Below are 18,189 nucleotides of genomic sequence, written 5' to 3' on the forward strand. Positions count from 1 at the left end.
CCCAGTTCAGTTTTCTCTAGAAAAAGCTGAAGATTTTAGTTAAATTAGGTCAGCAGTTGGACTGAAAATGCAGAAGAAACTGCTAAAAACACCTTTCTTACTTCTTTGGAGTTGATTAAGTCTACTGATAAAGAAATGAGGAGAAAATAAAAATCAGAGTTAAGAATTCTGTTAATGGAAAGTTTTATGTGTATGTAGTAAGTGATATTTTCTCTTTCTCCACTGGTAAATTTAAAAAAAATCCAAAAACCAGCCTATCAATGGTATTATACTGTTGAGTTGAAGGCAGCTAATTTCTATATGCTTTTAAATACAATATAACATTAATTCTTTCCATCAAATCAAAATATGTTGAAATTTTATATGATATGATTTCAGCTTCTATGAACAAGGAGAGTTCCAAGGATTCTCTAGGCTGTTCCAAATTCCTTGCTGCCTATTTGGGCACAGAAAATACTCTGGACTTTGTACTTGACCCTACATACACAAGTAGGTTGACTGTTTAAAGACTCATCTGAAATCTACTTGGGTGTAAGTCAGATAATGATTAACAATGTTGAAGTTTTATGAAGTCTGTAGTCTCAAGTGGTCTACAGTCTCAAGTATTTGAAGTTGTAAATTAGACTCCTTTTATCAAATTCACAAGACATTTACTATTGAATAGGGAAATATTTCAGGTGTCTAAATCTTTAATAGTTGCTACTTAGTGTTTTCCAGATTTTTTTTTAAATCATGAAGATCGGACATTTTTTCTAAAAAGAATGGTGAAATTATCCCAAAATATTTCTTTCTAAGTATTTAAGCTGTAAGATATACTCAAAAATGTGTGAAACTCATTATAAGATTGTGAGAATTAACAACTTTCTGTCCTTGTGTGCAGTGAATGTGAAGAAAGAGCTGGAGAACACAGTGACTCATCTACACAAGTTAATTAAACGTTGCTTGTGGTGTTCTATTTTCTCACTCTCACTTTGTTAAAAGGGTCTTTGGCATGATTTTGCTCTGGGCCACCAAAGGCTATCCTAGTCAATGCCTGAGCAAGTCTGCGTGACCATTCCTAATAGGCAATTTGGATAAGGCACGTCCTTCGGAAGTCAAAAGAGTTTAAGAGTATCAATGCTCTACTTGGCTCCAGGGCCAAAGAATGGGCCCCGTCACTGTTTAATTTGCTAGTTTCAAGGTGACCAAAGTGAAGAAGACTTGTGAAAACATACGTGGAAAAAGTATAGGGAATAGTAGTAGATTCATTGGGAAAATCTCTTCCTCAAAAAGAAGAAATAAAAACCTCACTAAGGAACGGAAAAAAGAGATACATACTTGCAAAGTAAACTTAGAGGTCTCTATGGTCAGATAAAATCATCTCTGCCAAAAGTCAAGCTGAGTTAGAACTTGCAAACAAACTTATACCATGAAAATATTTATATAAATAAGCAAGAATAAAAAAAGACATCCCACCTCCACTCCCACTCCTGCTACACAATAAGGATGGAGCAAAGATTAAGGCAGTGTTGTCATGCTTTGCTATTTTTCTGGTATGGTTGATAGCCACCTATCCCAAAAGATAATGGGAAAGTCAGGAAATGGAATTACTAAATCTAAGACTGAAGTAAAATTCAATTTGGATATATGCATAAACAGAAGACCTTAAGACTTAACTAAAGGCTGAAAATTGATTAGAGATTATAACAACTGACTCAAAAAAAACCAACCAAAAATAACCCCTAACCCCAAACCCTTATAGAGTTTGTAGATCATCGTGAGGCAATTCTGAGTCATTGTTCCAGATATCTGTAAAAAAACGATTATTGTAGTCAGGAAAAACATGTCCAAAATAGAGACAGACATATCAGTGATATTTTACAAGTCCTTGGTAGAAGATTTCTTGTAGATCACTAACAGGATACAGCAGGCTCAGCCATATGCAAGAAAGATGTTTTCAAACCGCAAGTGTCATGGAGGAACCTTAATTACTCTGAGGGGGAAGAGTATTATGGGAAGATTAGACTAATTTGTCTTGTTTAGTTTAATAAGAAAATAGGCTGAAAAGAAAATGGATGGCACTGGATACCCAGTGTTATTTTGTATGTAAACACAAAGAATGAGAGAATTATTTAAGCATAGAAACAACATTGGTACCAAACCAATATATTTAGAATAACTATTTCATGATTTCTGAACAGTAGAAAGTGATGGTGATGGAAGAATATATCTAAGAGAGAAATAAGAAAAAAATTATTTGGATTTAAGCTTAAGAAAAGTACCACATTGGTTACTTATACTAAGGACTGGACTTGACAGCCAGTAGTGTTTGTCTTAGTGCAATAGGACTGCCCTTTATTTCTACTTTATTTCTACTCTACTCTACTTTTTAAGAGTTCTCTGAAGCAGGTACCAAACTTTTTTTGGACTTATCTGGGCTTCTTTTGCGGTCTTTTTTATAACTACTAGAGGAGTTTTACACTTCTACTTCACAGCTTCACAACTTATTTTCTACAGTGGCCACATCCTACAAAATATTTTGAGAAAACAGGGATCCCAAGAGAGAAAATATTTCTGCAGAAATAATTTTCCAATCAAAGGAAAGATGGGAAAATTACTTCATGCCCACTATAAATTCATTCATAGTTCTGGGAAGAAAGTGAAGCTCTCTCCCTCATATGGTTAAGTCACCTACAAGCAGGAGTCAGGAGGAAAATCAAATTATTTTCTGCTGTTTTTCAGTGGATATCTTCTTATCAAGACTAAAACAAGGCTGGACAGTTGCCTAACTTCCTGATCTGTGAGCACAATCTCTCCAGGAACAGACCTATCTCTTTTCACATTGAAATAAAAGCTCTGTAACACTATCACTTGTATTCCAGACTTTGTTGATGTATAAAGTACATTAGATGGAAAATCTTTAAAAGTATCTACTTAAAGTTGGTTCAGCTTCAGACCTCAATAGATTTTATAGAGTGGTCCATATAAGTTTGAATGCTAGAGCTTGTTTCTCAGCCCCACAGGACAAGCTCTGAAGGGAATCTCCAGCAACTAGCACTTTATTTTAGAAATAAAACAGAAATCAAAGATGGAAAATCCTTCTGGTTTTTAAATCTGGTGGCTTTTGTCAATTTTGAATCAAATCCTTAATGGTATTTAAGTATTTGTTTAAAAGAATTTCCACTTCACCCATTTTTAATTAAAAGTTATAAAATGCATTATTTACCCGGGAGATTAGATCAGAGTCATTCCATCCTAGTTACAACAAAGAGAGCCTGTAATAAATCCTTGAAACCCTTTCTAATCTATTATATAAATATTTATTTAGTCAGTTTAAAAATGCTAATTATTTACCACAGAGACTGAGGCAACATCTACAAAGTTACTATGGATGGAAATATAGTTTCTGAAGGTTTTTTGAAAATACTATGTATTTAATAGCTTGAAACCATTCCTCACAAGATGTTCAAATCTTTTTGGCAAATGCGTATTTATAGCATCATAGAATCATGGAATGGTTTGGGTTGGAAGGGAACTTAAAGATCTAGTTCCAACCCCCCTGCCATGGGCAGGGACATCTTCCGCTAGATCGGGTTGCTCAAAGTCTCATCCAAACCGGCCTTGAACACTTCCAGGGATGGGGCATCCACAACTTCTCTGGGCAACCTGTTCCATTGCCCCACCAGCCTCAGAGGGAAGAATTTCTTCCTTAGGTCTAATCCACATCTAACCTCTTAGATTAGGGTTTAAATCCATTCCCCCTTGTCCTATCACTACACATCCTTGTAAAAAGTCCCTCTCCAGCTTTCCTGTAGGCCCCCTTTAGGTACTGGAAGGCTACTAGAAGGTCTCCCGGGAGACTTCTCCAGGCTGAACAGCCCCAACTCTCTCAGCCTGTCTTCATAAGGGAGGTGCTCCAGCCCTTTCTAATTTAGGTTCCTATATTTTTAATTGTATTTCTTTTAGCTATAGTCTAAGGAGACTTTTTTCCTAGGCATTTTTTGATTACATGAATTGCTAATTAATGATTTGCTTAGAAGTATATGCTTCGTGATTTCAATCCTTTGGACAAATGCTTCTCTTCACCTTTACTTACAATTTCAAACTAGTCTCTGCTTTCATATCACCACTTCCTCACTTTTGTATACCCAAACAAATACACACTAACTTTACAATCAATTTTCCATAATGAGAGCGTCCTCTTAGATGCATTAAAATAAGTAGGATGTCAAAAGCAAAAACTATCTTCCCAGAAGACAGAAAAATAATGTAGTGTATATAGCATATCGTTAGTAGTTATATCCAGATGAGTTTTGGAAGTTAACTTGGAAGAAGCCAACTCTTGCACCAGGGAGTGTAGAGGTGGTTGAACTATCATTGCAGGAAGGAGTTCAAATGATGTGGCTCAGCATTGTCTATCCATCTCACCTATCTGGAGCCAGAAACTGGGACCAAGCAAGGCCTGGTGGAGGCAACAAGGAATTTATCATGTGTGATGAGATGTCAACCAGCATAGGAAGAACACCTCTCTTTCTTACATCCTCTTTCATGGTATATTTCTCTTTTAGTGCTTTTATATTCTTCCCATTCACTCCAGTACCTGTGGTGCTACTATGAGGTGCAGGATGGTGCTTGCTGTAGAACAAAAAGTTTGTGGTTGTTGTTGGCAGCATATCCAGTGCTGCTGACAGAGAAGCCACAGTGTATTCCCACATAAAATATTTGGGCTATGTTGCTTCTGACAGCTGTCTTCACCATAGCCAATACTAAATCTGATGACAGACAACACCTAATTTCTCAGGACAGAAATGAGGGCCATATAAAGTAACCGTAAAGGGCACAGGCTTTGTTCTTAGCTTCACCTCACTCAGTGCAAATTCCTCTGTAATGTAAGTATGGAGAACATACTAAATTAGTTAAGTTTCATCAGCGTTCATAGCCTAGAAGAACAGTTATTTTATTTTGTGGCATACATATTGATTTAAAAGAACAAACCCATTTTGAATGTAACTGGAAAGTAAAACACTTCAAAGATCTCTGGCCAATTTTCTGGAGCCCATTTTTCAATCTCTAGAAAACGTGTTTAGACATAACTTCTATGTTTCTGTTTTGTCTCCTCTGTTAGCATTATTCTCAGTACTGTAGTTCCTGTTCTCCTGAAAAATATGTTTACTACTCATTTTACTTTTGACATTTACTTTCACTGAACTTTGAAACCAACCTGGGTGTAATCCATGAGTCTTTTTCAGGTGAGGATGTGTTTCCCAGACCATTTGGAGCGATTTTCAAAACTTAAAACTGCAATTACAAATCTACCTTGCATTGTAATGTCTCTCTTTCTTATTCTCAGCGTCACCTTTTGTAGTATATGACTCTCAGTGTGTCTTTTACGATTCTTAGCAGGTTGTTTAACAGAAGACCTTGTATCTAGTCCCTCCGGTGGAAATAAAACAGCTCTTTACTTACAAACAACAGCTTTATTTGCACTTCAGTGGATACCATAAATACCTGAGCATTTAACTTTCAGTTATGTATGCATTACTTTAAACGACATTCTGATCTTCCTGATGCAGTAGCTAACAGGTAGACTCAAGTGCGTGAATAGTTGCATTTCACAGCTCCGTTCACCTAGTTTCAGCACCACTTTGAATACCTAAGAGGCAAACCTAGTGCTTAAAAGATACATATTTTTTGTTAATTACCAAATTAAATTATCTATGCAAAATAAAGTAAATAGGAAAAAAAAAATGATTAAAGAAAGCACAGTGGGGAAAAATACAAAGAGGAAAGAAGTACTCATAAAGGAGAGGGAAAATCTATAATCTAATCAATAAATGAAATTGATTATAATAAAAATATGATGATCCAAAAGACCCACGAAAGCAGAGAGAGTTTCCTATGCTCAGGAACATTGTTTCCAGTATTTGAGTTCCAGCATGCTGAAGGAGAGGACCGTGTGAGGATGAGAGCTTGTAGCAGAAAAAAAAGAAAACAAGAGTGATTCTGTGGTTTTGTCAGGAATCAGTCATCATGAAATGTAGAGTTCCAGATAACCACTCTATGTGGCACAGGTCAGGAGTCTCCAAGAAAGCTTTTCAGATGTACTCTATTTGGATTAGTACCGGAGCTTGTTTGTGTTTTTTCTGTTTGTTTGCTTCTGTCTCTGTATTTCTCACTCTTTATTTATTTCACTTTTGTAACCAAGGACTCTAGAGTACTCTTCTAAGCAATCTTCTTGGTTACTTATTTTTCTGATGGTTGTCCCTCTTCAAGCATGCAAACTTATGTGGCTTCCTAGTCTGTTAACATATGCAGAATTTTGGGAAGAAATACCAGCAATTAATAACATTTCTGCATTCATACTTATCTCAGTCATGAGTCTAAGAACTGCAAGGAATGCAGAATAATGCAGTAAAGAATAGAGCCCTTTGTGTACTTGATTTTTTTTTATTAATGCCTGTTTAATAGCAACATTTAAAAAAATGTAACTAAGTATACATAAATATTTTTTGAATTTACAGTGGATACCATATTTCTGTGCACTTGACATGCTGGTAGTTGAGTAATCATATCTCTTACGATGTCTAACAGAATGCTAAATGCATTTCCTGCCACCATACCAGGCCAATGAATCGTGTTGATATTCGTGGAATCATGATCATTTAATCAGATGATTTTACTGATGTTTCGTATAGTAAAGATAAAAATCTCGTGAGAAGTACATGCAGCAGACAGCTTCGAAGTTCAAAAAGGTGACTGTCGAAACAATATTTTGTAATATAGGTCACCTTGACTCCAGGCTCCAGACTGTAGGTGCAAAATACAGTGGTTATATTAAAAATGTATTCAAATATGAGTTGCTGCAGGTAAACTGATCCAGCTGTCATGTCATAAAAGTCTTGTGATACTCATGAGCTACAAAGACACACGGTGGTCTATGACCTGAGCCTCTGGAGGAAGACGATCACTAGCTCTTTTGCCAACTTAAGCTCTAGCAATGGCATATGGCCAGCCTTTGAAAGCACTGCTGAGCCCTGGTGCCTGTCTCTTATTGCAAGACCTCAAATTCTTGTGTCACAGAGATTCACATTTGAAGCAATTCCCCTGGCATTTGAGGGGATACACAACTTGAAAAAAAAAATGAAAGAGTTGAAATAAGTTAAGTGATTCTTGCATCTTTCAAAGCGTTGAGGAAATGAGAGTATTGATAGAAAAGCCAAAAAGAAGGTGATTGCAGTTCATGTGACTGGTATAATATGGATATAAACCCATTGCCTTGGATAATGACGCTCCTGATTTGTAACACTGCAATTGAGAAGAGAACCACAGAGCTTACCGTTCATTCAGAAATCCAAAGATGGAATTTGTCCTGACCCAGTCATGATGCCATATTCAACCAACTTAGAAAGCAAAGTATTCAACCAGGTTTTCAATAACGCCTTTTTGGACATCTTCTTGTTAGCTTTCATTTGTACAATGACAATACTGTTGTGATTTGAGCTTCTTCTGTTCCACTACAGTTCCTAAATCAGTTAGGATCTTCCACTCGTGCTCACACACACCACACACGCACACTGCTGAAAAAAATTATTCACTACCATGTTACTCTATTCCCCTGTCACCCATTGGTTCCAGTGGAGTTAAACAGCCATAAAACTAGAGCTATGCAGTAGTAAATCAAACATATGTGTGCACCCATACATGCACACAAAATCTTTCCCTTAGAGTTATGAGACTGCACTACTTGCTTTATTATGAGTAAATCCATAACCCTTAATGTTTTTAAGAAAAAAAGGATACACATAGAATATATACATCCTAAAGAAATATCCTTAAGAAATAGAACAGCAGAACAAGAGGAAACAACAAGAAAGAAAACATGAATGGAGGGATATTTGCTGTTAAAAATATTCTTAAACAAAAGGTCAGGTTCTCAGCTGGTGTAAGCTGGAGCAGCTCCATTGCCTCCAGTGGAGCTGTGCCAGTTTATCCCATGAGTATGTGCTGGCCCAGTATGTCTTGCAAGTCAAATCACTAAGGCGGAATCTTCAAAGCCTTCCTTATCATACTGTTAAATCTATATTGCTATTAGCAACAATTTCTTTTAAAAAAAGTTTGCATACGTAAATTATTCACATTGCTTTATTTTTTCTTTGTGAGTTCACAAAAAAGTATTTCAAGTTGTCATAACCTTGCATTTAGCCAGTGAAAGAGTAATCTAGAAAGGAGAACATTTTTTACAAACTGGACACATACCCTGTTTATTTTTCTCTAAAATTTGCACACCATAAAGCAAGTAGGTTTTTTTTGTTTTGTTTTAAAACCTTCTTCAGATATTATTATACAAAAATATTCATATGCAAGTAATAAAGATTGTTTTTAAACATTCAACTTTTTTAAACCTAAAGCAAAGTCACACCAAAAGTTTTTTTTTCTGTTTGTTTTTGTGTTTTTTCTAATCTAGACAAAGTACACCTTGTGCTTTAACAAATCTACGGCATCATGTGCTCTTTACAAGGATTCTAGTGAATATGCTCATGTGTCATTATTCATTAAATAATGCAAAACTTGCCTACTTTTGTGGATTTTATTTCCTTTAATTTTTTTTTTCCCCTCTGCGTGTTATTTGTGTTTGTATTTATGTGTGGAAAAGTTAAGGCAAGTGCAATTGAAGTTACAAAAATCAATATTTCTATTGCTAACGTGCAGCATTCATATTTAGTGAATGATGTCTTTTCTTTTGTACGAATAAAAATTGACGAAAATACAAAAATGTTTAATATGTTATAATTGTTACAGTAAGCTGTTCAGTTTTATATACACCAGGCTTGGTGATTTTTCCAAAGGTTAGGATAACATAAAACATGTTCTTTTTAACGTAACATACACTGAAACTAGGTAACATTTTGATTACGACTCTCTTGCTTCTCAGCAATGTATATAGTATTACTAGAAAAATGCAGTTGTTTTCAGCTATGACTCATCTAATTTTTTTAAAAAATAAATAGAAGTTAATCTCTTTAGGTAAAATATTTAATATACAGTAGGCATAAATATAGGTTGATGTATCTCAACTTTAGTGCTTCTATTTTGACTTCAGTGATTTTGCACAAAGTGTATAAAGGAAAAGGCATATTTTCCAGTTTTTAGTCATGTCTATAGCCTTACAGAAAGCCTTGATAAGAATCCATATGTTAATCTATGGTTTATATGGTGATAGTAACGAACATTTGGAAAAGGCAATGATGCTGAATCATCAATCAAATTATAGAATAAGCAAAAATCCATGTTCGCAAATTCTGGGCCTGATTCTGCTCTTTTTTGCACCAGTTATACACAGCATTAATTCTGCTGTCTTGAGTAGAATTATTTTTCAATTTTACCAACCGTTAAACAAATCAAGAAGAATGATCCCGAAGTCTAGCATGGCCCTTGTTTGTTTCTTTCTGTCAATGCAAAATGTTTTAAAGCTGGTAAGTATGCATTTATATCTTCAATGTATGTGCATGTGTTCAATAGGAGCTACAAAGAATTTCAGTTATGGTTGTTCCCAGAATTACAGAAGGCCAGCCGAGAGCTTTTGTAATAAAGAGCTCTATTGAGATGCTTATCCAGCTATTGACTTTGAATAGCGCGCTCCCAAAAAGGGACCATTGCTGCTTGAATTGTGGACTCTGCTTATGAACAGCCAGCTCCTCCTGAGTTGAGTAAAGTAATGGAATTAAATTAAAGAAACTAAATCCCCCAGACAAATTGTGGCTGGTAAAAAGATGCTGCATTTGACATCAGAATCAAACAATTCTCTACAGACTTTTGCTTCTTTTTTTGTATTGCATTTGCAGCTTTTTTTGTAGAAGTGAAGGTGGTGAAATATTTCTTCTACTGTTTCAACTAGGCACATATTCTTTCTTATAAAGTTCTTTTTGGTTGTTTTGTTTTTTTATCTTCTGAAGAAAGTGTAGTTAGGTACAATATGTTAATAAAAATATTTATCTATAAAATCATAGAATCATAGAATCATAGAATGGTTAGGGCTGGAAGGGACTTTCAAAGGTCATCTAGTCCAACCCCCCTGCAAGGAACAGGGATATCTCCAACTAGATCAGGTTGCTCAGGGTCTCCTCCAACCTGGCCTTGAACATCTCCAGGGATGGAGCATCCACCACCTCTCTGGGCAACCTGTTCCAGTGTTCTACAACTCTCATGGTAAAAAATTTTTTCCTAATATCCAATCTGAATCTACCTCCCTCTATTTTAAAACCATTACCCCTTGTCCTATCACAGGCATATGCATATGTGCATATGCACATGGTGCATATGTTTAAGTTTCTATATTATGAATAGTCACATGGCATTACTAACAACACAGACAATATGATTTTCTTGCAAAATTCATATATGACTCGAAATAGCTGTGAGTGAGAGCACTGGATATTTAGATGTAATGTTGGGATGATAATTTAATTCCATATTACTGTAAGAGCTAAGATCAATCAATATTTTGTCTTTTAGCATCTTCAGCTCACTAACTGTTGTCAGCTTCACCAATGCCCAGCACTGGGCAGCTGCCTACTTTAACTTGATTAGCAGCTGAACAGGTATAAAATAAAAACGATTAACGAACCTGCAAACCTTTTTGATGAAACCAAGATGTTATATGAAACTATTTCTGAGTTTTCTGACTGATGTAATAATAAAAAACTCTAGATCATATTTTTGCAGGACACGTAAAATAAGTTACAGCCTGTGACTATCTAGGGCAGAAGGACAGGAAGAGGAATGGGAAGAAGGGCCAGATAGCTAAGTGCTAGTCAGCTATTTGAAGCAATCAATGAAGATATTATAAATTTCCATTGATTCATCTTGACTTTGCAATATACAATGCTATTTTTTGTCTTAGAAGAACCTTAGCAAGATAAGAGATGGCAATCAGAGGACCAAAATGAGAAGGAAACCTCAGGTTTCTCACATCCCTCAGTGAGCATGTGGCATCAGACACACTGCATCTGAGACTGTATTATGGCACGTGAAAGCACCTTTTTCCCTTTCAAAACCTCTTTGTTGGAGTGGCTATGAAGTGGAGAACTGACTGAAGTGGAAGCTAAGGAAATCCAGCAGTTCTTTGAACAGCGACAATGTGCACAGGTAGGAGACTCTCAGCCAATTTTATGACTACTCCAGTTTTCTGGAACTCAACTCCATTCTTTCTCATGCGGCTATGCCATCACTAAACTAATATAGTGCAATAGTATTTCAGTCCTGATGTCTCTCCCCTTATGAAAACAGAACAAAATAAAGCAAAACAAAGCAAAAAACAATACAAGGAGCTACATGAAAATTTTATGCATGTGCAGTTCACTCTGTGTCCAATCCCTTATGCTCTAGATTGCTCTTTGCCAGGGTATTGAAAGAAGCATAGCAGGTAAGGTGCCCAAGATGATTGAATAGGGCATTTTTCTTCAACATTCTCTAAAGAACAACTTTGCAACTGTCATTTCAAGCAGATAGCTTCTTTGCTTCTCTTCAAATATCTAACAGTAAAAAAAAAGAAGTGTAGGAATGCTGTTTGCTATATGGCACTGAGAGCTATTCACAATCTCTTTTGTTTAGAAGAGTGAAGAAGTAAGCAAAGAAAATGGGAGATGAACTGTACTGACACTAATTGTTATTTACAGTGATAGGAACTCTGGCAGATATTCCTATGATTCAGGTAGATCCTGTCATCTCGAAAAAAACCTTTCCTACCTCTAACAAGGTTATATAATGGCTTCAGATAGCACCCAGGAAGTGAAGGAAGTACTTGGCAAATTCATGTATCTAGCGTCCTACAGGCAAAGGATGATTGTAATCTCCCATGACAGCAGGACTAGATGAGTGCTGGTCATGTACCACCTACCTGGTCTTGATATGACCAGGAAACATCTTCACTATACTTCTCCCACCCTGTGTCACCCTTAGCTTCGGATCTGTGTCACAGTGCCACCTACCAATGGCCTGGTTTGTCATCTTGTAGAACATGGAAAATGTCATCTTTTGAACACATCCAGGTTTTTGGGACTTCCTTGAATTTTTGTGAGAGTGGTACTTATCTTATTGTACTATTCTGTGATTAAATGATTACAAGTTAAAATACCTATATATAGGCATAAATATGTCTAAAGTGCTTTTTGTGATGTAACTAAGATTTGAGAGTGCTTATTGCAACATTTTTTCCCCAGATATCGGCACATTTTGCAGCTTCATGTGTTTTGCTGAGGTAGGCATAGGTTACTGATCTCAAGAAGGAGCCTGTTGTCACTGAACTATTTTGCTAAGATAAATGGAGAGATAGTTGCATTGCTGCTTTCCTCTCTGCTTTGTATTTACATAATTGTTCTATTTGAAGTTGCCTGGGTTTTAAAAAGACAAATGTGTCACGTTATAATGTGATGCTGAAGTTACACATATAATACTAATTGTTTAAATTTTCTACTGAAATGTCTCTAAGAACTTAATTAAGGGTTGCAACGAGCTGTTCAGCAGAGAATGTGAACTCTGGCAAACAATTTCTTCTAAGTCTATAAATTCATTGCCATTTGTGTTTTAAACTTACAATGAAGAATGGACTTTCTAAAAAAAAAAAAAAATCTCCCTGCGATTTAACTGGCATACAAAGAATGAAAAGAAAATTTAAAACAATCTCTCACATAACTTCCTACAAAACAGCAGGAGAATACAACCTTCCCTGAAAAAAAAAAAAAAAAAGAAGGCCCTGAAAAACAGATTTAAATAGAGTTTAGTAATTACATTGCTATTTTGCTTTTCTTTGTTTATTTTGGTTTTTTTTAAGTGTGTATGTAGACCCTGCAGCTTAATGGCAGATGCATAGGTGAAAATATTTTGAGCTCATGACTGACCTTTCTAAGACTTTATTTTTACTTCACAGAAGGTTTGGGACATTATCAGGATGTTGCTTCACATAAGCACTCTGTGGTGATGTGAAAAATGGTGTGTGAACTGAGAACAAAAATAATAACTTTTTACAAATCAAAGCTTTGCTCCTGTAAATCTCTTCTCAGGAGAGAATATATCTACTCACTCTAAACATCTCTGCAAAGAGTTTTCACAGGTACACCAACCCGAGGGCTCACAGCAAGCTTTATGTGCTTGTACTTTTAATATAGCCTGCCAGGTAAATGGAGAGGAGAGGATGGGAAGGGATGGGACAGGATGAAAGATGCTGCGAAGGATCTCAGCTGCGATGCTAGCTGATTGAGATGGCAACTTCCAGCAATTGTCGTTTGGTGGATTGCACACTCGCCCAGTCAGCTAACCTCTTTCTATGCTCAGCGCTGGCTTTTACTTTGCACACTGAACAAATGGGAAACACAGTCAGCTGTTTCTTCTCTTCTGGCTGCTTTGCAATAGGATATCTGTGCTTAGCCAGCTGATGGCACTCACGTTTACTGTCACTAACACCAAGGCTTGCTGCCCACTTTCTCCCTGTGTTGTCTATAGCAGGCAGAAGAATGGTGATGTATTGAGCCTATAGTTCCTTCTGCATCCACCTGACAAAGGAGTAACTAAACACGAAGGCCACAGGGCCCTGTTCTCTCCCTCTCCCTGCACAGGTGGACGTGGTCTCCCCACTGTAGAGTTTCTCAGTCGCAGCCATGTGGTGCAGCCCCTCACTCTGGCTTGCGCTTCTTTGTTCATCATCAAATGTGTTTGAGAGCATGGGCTCCATAGGTATTCAGTTTTCCAGGATGGTTTTGTGTTTTTGAAGGGGACAGAGAGAGTGGTAATCTTCAATAAAAAAAAAAGAAAAAGAAGGTGAAAAGGCACATCCACTTTATTTTTGCAGTAATTTGTGTATTCCTTCTGTCATGCCTTGATGGTTAAGAGAAATGTCTTTATAAAAAATCAATAATATCTCCATCAAATTCTTAGCTCTCAAATTTTGCTTCAAACTGTTTTCCTAATACTAGTGACACAGCAAAGAGATGCTTGTACTTTATGTCAGCTCAGTACTAGATGAAGATTATCTATTTCATTTAACATTCTCATCCTAAAGAATCATGTTACTCTTAATACACCAAAATAAAAATATTTTAATTGACTATTGAATGTTTCTGAAATTACACTAGCTATGATATTGGCTATTTAATGTAAGCATGGTGATGAGCTTTTGGGATGAGACTGGTTGTAATAACAAACAGAATACTTTCTTTCAGCAACCTTCAATCTCAATGTACTCGATTTTCAGTAATCTGAGCAGCTTCAGAATGTATACATTTTCCAAATATGTTATCAGGACTGCCTTTGTAATTTCTGCTCTGACTACCTCAGGACTTTTTGGACTTCTGACCTCCCACCTGCAGAGCTTATTAGTCTGGAGCAAAGATCGAACTTCGTCTTAAATAGAATTTAAGCAAACAAAAAGCATAGGAAAACTCTTAATAGCTGAAACATTTCTACTAGTTTCACTCCTCAGGGCAACAACTCCAAGTTCTGGAACTTCAACCGAAGACCAGCTGGAGAAGTGTGATGCTGTCAACGCTTCTTCTTGGAGGATATAGCCAGAGTTGATGGGAAATAGCCTGGCAAAATGACATCACAAATGACAGCTCAGTATCCATACTAAATTCAGTGAACCTCAAATGAAAGACACAATGGTGTTCTTCGACCTCTACTTGGTGAGCTATTTAAGAGGTGAAGAGTTGTGAAAAAAAATGCAAGGGAACTTGTAGCATTCATTATACACGGAAACTCATTGTAATGAAATTGCTTACAGTTTTTCCGATATCAGTTACACTAATCTCTTGCTCAGCTGAGAAATGGGTTAAAAAAATATTCTAATAACAGTAAATCAGATAAGGCGTGGGTGTAAAGGAATATAGTTACTCTGGGTAATAAACTAAGCCTGTTACAGAGATTTTTTTAGCATTGACAGATTTCTACCATCCTCTGTATCACAACAACAGAAGACACACCAAAAGCTCTCTGTGCTAGACTACCAACAAGTACAAAATCATTTGGAAGTGTATTAGACACACATGGACATATTTGTGCTGCTGATCTGTCTGGATGGGCCCCAAAAAAGCCAGTTGCTTTATGTAGGTCAGCCAGAGTATAGAGCTTCACATGACAAAAAAAAGCCACAATACAGGCAAAAAGCAGGTGGGTATTTTGACCTTTCTTCTTTATTGGCCTTTGTCCTATTTTTGAGCTTACTTTACTGCTGTGATTTTTTTTTCTTCTTTGGATTTTAATTAAACTCTCCTTAGGCTTGCTAGCTTGACATTTTCTTCTTTTATTTTTTTTCAATTTAAGAATGACGGAAGCCTGTTTACCAGGCCAGTTTTCCCCAAATCTCACTGCTTTATCTATAATTTAAATGTGTCATTAATGCACAATATCCAAATAAAACTTTGTGAATTTTAATCAGGTGGGTAAAACGAGCTTTCCAATTATTTTGAAGCTGATTATCACACATTATGTAACATACACATGGTTTTCACAGCTGTGCAGTAATAGAAAAATCTTAGTTTGCATCTAAGCCTAGCAGTATTTAGCTCTGAACCAGATCATATTGAAAGTGTTTGACGTTGGCTGCCAGGTGAGAACTGGGTCCCTACTAAAATTCAAAAGACATTTTGCTGCTGCTTTCCTTGCGGCCAAGATTTCAACTTGTCACAGACTGCAAATAAGAATATCTTTTCTCTTTGCTTTTCCAATTTTCTTCTCCCACACAAATCAATCTTATACTCATTCAACTTTATTAGATTTACTCTGAAATCATACTGCTGCAACTGAGAACAGAATCAGACCCAGGAATGCACTTCGCCTTCAAAATAATTAGTTGCATACTGTACAGTCCCTCATTTCTGTCCAGCTATATGTGCTGTCCAGAGAACCTATATACTGAATTTCCACAAGTTGTGCAATGGAGTCCTTTAGTTTTATATCAAGGACTAACCTGATTAAAGAGAGCCTTATAAAGGTAAAGCACCACGCTTGGATAATTCATGTGCATAGAATCCACATACAGACCCGAAATTATTGACCAGGCAGAGTAAGTTTTTCTGATCATCACACTGTGCAGTTTTTTAAAATAAAGTGCTATTTGCTTATGGCTAAACCTTCTATGTGGCTATTGCATGCACGCTTCAGGCTGCACTGTCAAAAACAGGAACACCTTCACCAAAAAAGGATGGAGCCTAAGCACTAGGGAAATGACAGGTTTGGTTGTTGTTTGTTTTTCTTTTCATTTTATTTTGCGTTCCAACAGAACTTTTGTCAAACATAGAGCACGTGAACACACAACAGTTTCCTTCACTGTTCCCCACACAGAGCTGTTTATAGAGAAGAACTACTAAGGAGGAATGTTTCTAAAGTCATAGACAGCTTCTCCATTTATATCAGGTTTTGTTTTGTGGTTTGTTTCTCTTTTTTTGTTTGTTTTTCTTTTGTTTAATATTAGGACAAAACATTAGAAGAAAAACTTTTTTTAAGCAGTGTGAGTATCAAATAGTATCCCTCAATCCCTGAATCATGCTATTCAAAGTGCTTAAACCTACACTAAAAATAGAACAGAAAAGTACTCCCCATGTGGCTAAGGAAACACCTACCGATCGTCTAAATATGACTGCAGTCAGATAGTTACATCCTGTGTTTGTTCCACATCCCAATCTTTACCCCAGGGCATGTGAGGGAGAGGGAAAGGGGAAAAAATAATGCATTGCTTTCAGAGAATACTGGGGTATTTGGCACCCAGATGAATGAAGGAGAATGCCATCAGTACCTGACAGGTGTCTGTAAGAGCAAATAAATAACAGCTTTCTTACACTTTGAAAATAACCAAATGTGCAAAGCTCTCTTCAAATTTTATCTGGCCTGGCAGCTTCATTTCCATTTTGTGGATGTTTGGCACATGTCCACAGGGAGACACCATAAGAAAGAACAGATTGTAGAAAAGGACTTGAGCAAATTGTCAGAGTAATAAACATTTTTAAGCAAATAAAAATTAGTGCACATCCCAAAGCTCTATTAGCTTGTTATGCAGATACTGAGATTTCTTGATTTTCACAACAGGAACATAGTCATTTCCTCTCACACTGTCAGTTCTGGATTACTCCCACAAACATCCCCCAAACTGCAGTTTACCTGCTCTCTACCCATCACTTCTCATTAAGAAGACCAAAATATTATAAGCTGTAGTTTTCATGTTGTGACAATCAGGATGAACAAACCCCACACACCCATTATATTGGCCAATATCATTCAGTTACCATAAAAATACTTAAAGCTAATCAATTACATAAATAGACTATAAGGTCTGTTTACCAGAATACCAGTTACATTTCTGCCAGGGTAAATCAAACACATGACTATATGACAGTGTGCTGCAACCAGCAACTCTACCCCAGCTCCTCTGCTTCTGCTAGCAGAGACCAGTAGAGAGCTTGGCCTGAATATGTTGTAGAACTACAACACCGTTCCTCTCTCTTTTTAAAACCAGAAAGGACTTTTCCATTATTTAAAACGTAAGTATGAGTAAGATGCTTATTTTGTTTGTCTTAAAGATGTCCAGTTGTAAACATAGTGGTGTTTTTTTCTTCCCTGACAGCCATGGTACACACATTATTTGCAACTCCTCAAAGATAGAATCATACATAAAAAATAAAACTAATTTATTTATTCATTAAAGTGAATAAATTGTTTTTAATACTTCCAGGTCTGATTTAAATATTAATTTTGTATAAATAAAGTTTATTCTGAAAACAATGATATTTGTTGGTATTCATGTCATTTTTTTCTGCCTGAGTTCTTACTGAAATCATGTTGAAATTAATAAAGTATTACTTATTATTACAAGCTAAAACCAAAGGAAAGAAGATTTCTTAATCCTGAATATATCATTTTAAAGCAAATACAGGTTTTGAAACATTAAAATACAAGGGGACTCTGTAATCCACAGCAAAATAATGTTTTGCTCTCGCTTTTTTAGAAAATAACACTTTCTATAATACAAAGTGACAAACCATCTACAATACTGTCTTTTTATTCCCCTTTGGTTTGGAAGTCATCACTGTAAATATCAGCAGGACTCTCTGCACTTCAGTGCCTATTGCCTCACTTGTTTTACTTGCCTGAAAATTGCAAATGATCTTATTTGCAAGATTTTGAAAGAGAAGAAAGAAAAAGTTAAATGCTTAAAAATAAAATCCA

This window comes from Tauraco erythrolophus, chromosome 1 (genome assembly GCF_009769465.1).
Source record: "Tauraco erythrolophus isolate bTauEry1 chromosome 1, bTauEry1.pri, whole genome shotgun sequence".
Lineage (NCBI taxonomy): Eukaryota > Metazoa > Chordata > Aves > Musophagiformes > Musophagidae > Tauraco > Tauraco erythrolophus.